The sequence below is a fragment of the Ictalurus punctatus genome, chromosome 7 (assembly GCF_001660625.3).
Source record: "Ictalurus punctatus breed USDA103 chromosome 7, Coco_2.0, whole genome shotgun sequence".
Taxonomy (NCBI): domain Eukaryota; kingdom Metazoa; phylum Chordata; class Actinopteri; order Siluriformes; family Ictaluridae; genus Ictalurus; species Ictalurus punctatus.
In genome coordinates, this window is record NC_030422.2 from 20,707,600 (window position 1) to 20,712,599 (window position 5,000).

The 5,000-nt window shown below is 39.4% G+C and overlaps 2 protein-coding genes across 2 annotated transcripts in view; one reads left to right on the forward strand and one right to left on the reverse strand.

The window, feature by feature from the left end:
* pcxb (pyruvate carboxylase b) overlaps window positions 1–5,000 on the forward strand; it is a 248,629-nt gene that overhangs the window by 170,641 nt on the left and 72,988 nt on the right. The window lies entirely within an intron of this gene.
* Window positions 1–5,000, reverse strand: part of LOC108267639 (leucine-rich repeat and fibronectin type-III domain-containing protein 4) — a 42,756-nt gene that overhangs the window by 32,739 nt on the left and 5,017 nt on the right. The window contains exon 2 of the mRNA XM_017471917.3: window positions 4,683–5,000. This exon is cut by the window's right edge and continues 304 nt beyond it. The gene's annotated coding sequence lies outside the window, so the exon portion shown is untranslated. The remainder of the gene's footprint in view (window positions 1–4,682) is intronic.

The following is a 5,000-nucleotide window of genomic DNA, read 5'->3' on the forward strand; positions in this document are numbered from 1 at the left end:
GGCTTTTTAGTGCATATTACAAGTGTAACGGAATATGAATACATTATTCTGATTCAGATAATGCCTCCTAAACGAATACAAATACAGGTACAACAATTAGGCAGAATATTCATAGAAATAACAGCGTTTTCTGATTTTGAAGAATCATTGGCTCACAGAACTTAAAAAAGAACAAGGTCACATGATGCAAATGAGAAAAAGAGCTATTCGTTTATAGCGTGACTGCCTTAATGAGCTCCACAATAAAACTAGATTTCTCTGTACAAATGAATTGAAACAAATGAAATCTGCTGAGTTGTGGATCCGTATAGTTCACGCAGAGCACACCCTGTGCACAGAGCTGCACATCTCTGCAGGGCTCTCCAAAAACATAATCATTTCATTCATTTTATTTTTAAATATTGCAAATTTTGTACAATCGTAGTGCATGCATTTCATCATTCTTAAATAATCTTTGGCTTTGAAATATAGTCAACTTGCTTATTGAGTCACATTAGACAGAAGATAGAAAGGTTTCCAGAAAGTTCCACAGGGCATTCTGGTTCAGGAGTTGATTAAAGTTATCTTCAGCAAATTGTTATTTATGATCTGTTCATGAAAAAATTTGCAGTAGCAGCAGCTACAAATGTTTTGTGTTTTCCAGTGTCTCTAGGGCATAGTGGTAGGGGTACGATTAAAAAAATAAGTAAATAAAAATGCAGATTAATGCCAGTCCAAGTACCAATGTGGATGCCCAATAAAGCACCATTTGAGATTCAGGCACAGAAAAACCAGAGAATCTAATAAGTAAATGTTGGATATTGAACACAGGTCTTGTTAGGCTTTTTTGTTTTTTTCCGAAATCCATCCATTTTCTGTGCTGCTTATCCTACACATGCTCGCTGGGATCCTGGAGCCTATTCCAGGGAACTCGGACTGGGTGTCAGCTCATTGCATGGCACAATTGCACATACATTAACATGCCTATTCACACACTATGGACAATTTGGAAATGCCAGTCAGTCTACAGCTCATGTCTTTGGACTGGGGAAGGAAACCGGAGTACCCACAGGAAATCCCCGAAGCACGGGGAGAACATACAATCTCCGCACACACGGGGCAGAGGCGGGAATCAAATCTCTAACCCTGGAGGCATGAGGTAGACCATTATAAGTAATATTATATTTAGGACACATAAATAACTTAATGAGACTAAAGAGCGATATATAGAATGCATGCATTTATTCAGCCCCACCTTCTTACATCAACGCTCATTTTAAATGTTTAAAAAACTCAATTCAATTGAAATTAAGTGACAGAATGTAAAATATTTTACATTAACGTATTAATGTAGAATATTAAGCATTCTAATGCAGACTGTCAGCCTATGAATACGTAAATTATAAAAATTTGAATAGTATTAGAGCAGTAAATTTTGTTCTGCCATGTCTAACACACACACATACACCACAGAGAGAAGGAGTGCAGGGACAGCATTTGTATGCTGTATGAGCTCGGTGGGACAGCATCCAGGACAGTTAACGATGTGAAGCATTTGGCACCATCGTGTAGGTTTGTAATAAATGCTGATTTTGGTGTCACACTTCCCTCCCTCTCTCCATCACGCTCTCGCTCTCTATTTCTGTCCGAGTATATTTTTCACATACCGTCTGGCCCCTTTTATCAAAACCTGCTGTTCGTGCACTGCTACATGCTAATTGCTAATTAACCCACATTCGGGCCAGGGGGAGGGGAGAGGTGGGAGAGCAGATATATAGCCGATCACTGCATGCCTTGTTAGGCACAGACAGACCGGATGACAGGGGAAGGCCGGTGGAGAGGAGGAGAGGACGAATCACAGGATCGTTCTTTTTGAGCGTGGGTGCTAATGGGAGTGGTGAGAAAGATGAGCTTGTTGGGGAAAAAAGAGGTGAGGGACATAAACGGATTCCTCTTCCCTAAGGGGACAATCTGAGTGAGGGAGAGAAAGAGAGTCGTGTAGGCGGTTAAAAATACAGGGTGATGGCATTGATGTTGGCATGGCAACAGTGGGCACACTTACCAGCCCTAGTGCCACCTCCTCCCCTCATCTTTTTTAGAGAGAGAGAGAGAGAGAGAGAGAGGACAACAGGGAGAGAATCCTGCTGTGTGAAGTGTCCTTTGTGTATGAATATGCATGGAGCAGATCGTGCTCCAGGACAAGTGGAGATGAAACCCTTCAGCCTGGTGTGTGTGTGTGTGTGTGTGTGTGTGTGTGTGTGTGTGTGTGTGTGTGTGTGTGTGTGTGTGTGTGTGTGTGTGTGTGTGTGTGTGTGTGTGTGTGTGTGTGTGTGTGGTACTGATAAATCTGCTAATGTCTGGGATTTTTTTCTCTCATTTTTATATAATCACCCCTGTAATGCTGGAATAGATCCTGCTGTGTGATTACAATAGAGAGAGACTGGCCTCAAAAAAAAAAAAAAAAAAAAAGAAAAAAAACCAATGAAGCGTAATCTAAAAATGAGTATTTCTGCAAAGTCACATCTGTTTTTAATTTGACTTGTGTTTGTGCAGTTAAACCATCTGCACAAATCAAGCCATGCATGCAGTGGCATCTGTACGCACTATCACATGTGCAGCCAACTAGATCTGATTAAAAAGATGTCGAACTTTTGTGCTATTGTGTTTCATTTCATACAGATAAATCCATAAACATAGCTACAAATAGTAAACTGAGTGTCAACTAACCCTTTATAGTCAGTTTTACTGACTGTCAGAATCTTGCCAGTTGCAATCTCATGGCTGGTTACAGTATCTTGTATATCTCCAACTTTAGAAAACCATTGCAACAATGATTCTTTTAGAGCATTACTTACCTATAATAATATTTGAAATGTTTGCTACACCACTTTTAAGAGTTGTGTTTAAAGCAGTTAGTGGCATTCTGACTTAGTAGTAGTAGTGTGACGCTCAATGGTTAAGGCATTGGACTAGTGCTCTGAACGTTGTGGGTTCAAATCCCAATAGCACCCAGGCATGACCTCTCTTAACCCTCACCTCACCTGTATAAGGGTCAAATGTAATGTCTTATAATGTCTGTAATCATGTACCTCTTCATAAGGGTGTTTACCAAATGCAAACTAGGTCTCTTTGGAAAAATGCTATATAGCCAATCCTAGCCTTACTGAGTCATCCAGTTATGTTGATAACATTTTAGCCTTAGATTTTAGCCACACTGTTCCCAAGTTGTTGCACGTGTATGTTTCTGTTGTTGCAATTTTTACTCCTATGTGTCAACAACAACAACAAAAACAGTCTCTATCAGTCAAAAGAGCTATTCCTGTAAAAGTCAGAAATTCAGTAGCACAAAATCTCCCCATAAGAATAAAATCCACTTGTAATAAACCTTTTTTTTTTGCTTGCATTACGAATACATTGTTCGGATTGAACAGATAATGCATTGCAAATACATATTTTATTTATTTTATTTTATTTTTAGAAATATTACCAGAAAGATACACAGAGTATCTGTTTGAGACTAAAGATTTGCAATAGCACTGGGATCCTGTGGAATGCGTTTGTTAGCTCACTGGACAAACAAATGCTGTATGATGTACAGTATTTACAGTGTTTATGGACGACTTGCTGACATTACTAACATTTCTAAACCTGGGTTTTTCTAGTGTTTTTGAGTGTTTCAGGGGCACAATGCTAGTGTTCATATTGAATTTGACAAATTCTGGTTTAGGCCACACCTACTTTGGGTTTAAATCCAAATACAGAGACGAATATTTGAAGCACTCAGCAGTTACAGATAGAGATACAGGAAGTGGCATTGCATCACACCCTTAATTTCTGCTAAAGTTTTTGCAAACCTGTTAGTGTCCCTTTACACTAAACCCAAAACTTCACACCAACAAACACATGTTGCAATGTTGTGTTTCTGCACTTTGTCTTGCATGTACACTGACATCTTTGCACTGTGTGTATGTAGAAATTCTGTATGTGTAATTAGGTGTGTTTATTCTGTGTATAAAAAATGGCTTCCATCCATCCATCTATTCATCCATCCATCCATCCATCCATCTAGACAGCTATCATCAATTAAATTGAATTCAATTTTATTTGTATAGCACTTTTTACAATGGACATTGTCTCAAAGCAGCTTTACAGAAACATATAAACACAGGATACAGATTTTAAATGTGTGAATTTATCCCTATTGAGCAAGCCGGTGGCAACGGTGGCAAGAAAAAACTCCCTAAGATGTTAAGAGGAAGAAACCTTGAAAGGAACCACACTCAGAAAGGAACCCGTCCTCATCTGGGTTACAACGTATAGTGTAAAAGTAAAGAGAAGTACATTATGGTTCTATCTGTCTATCCCTGAAAGCTAGCCGTCTGTTAGACCTGCCGCTGCACTAGCCAATCGTACAGATTAACACTGAGACAGCAGAAATGCTCAAATTCATGTTCACACACTATTCCATTCATAATTTTTTTTCACATAGTATATCTAAAACAAACAGAAATCTCTAAATCTGGAAGTAAGCAGCATAGCACCAGCATTACAGGATAGGTATGATGATTAAGCAAAAACTATTAAATGAATGAAAATATCTTAAGAAATTATTAAAATACTCATAATTTGGCTCCCTCGATGTAACAGTACATTTATTAGGCTTAGTGCTTGAAGTTAGGGTGAAATTCTAAACCGTGTGTTACCTTGGTTGTCTGTGTCGGTCGCAGGACTCAATCAGCTCATGTCTACAGTCGTGGGTGTGTTTCCAGGCTTTTGTGTAGGTGTGTGTATTTGTGTGACTGAGCCCATATCCATGTTCAGGTGTGTATCCTCGGTTCACAACCGGAGTGTCTGTCCTCTCCACACACACACACCAGGATTTAGATTAGGAGTTAGGCCTGCAGATGCACATCTGTATCCATGGAAGCCTAGCTGGGAAACACGTTGCACTTTATTCACTGTTTTTCCAGAATGTTCCCGGGCTAACAGCCTCTCATCTGGGGTCATTACACACAGCACGT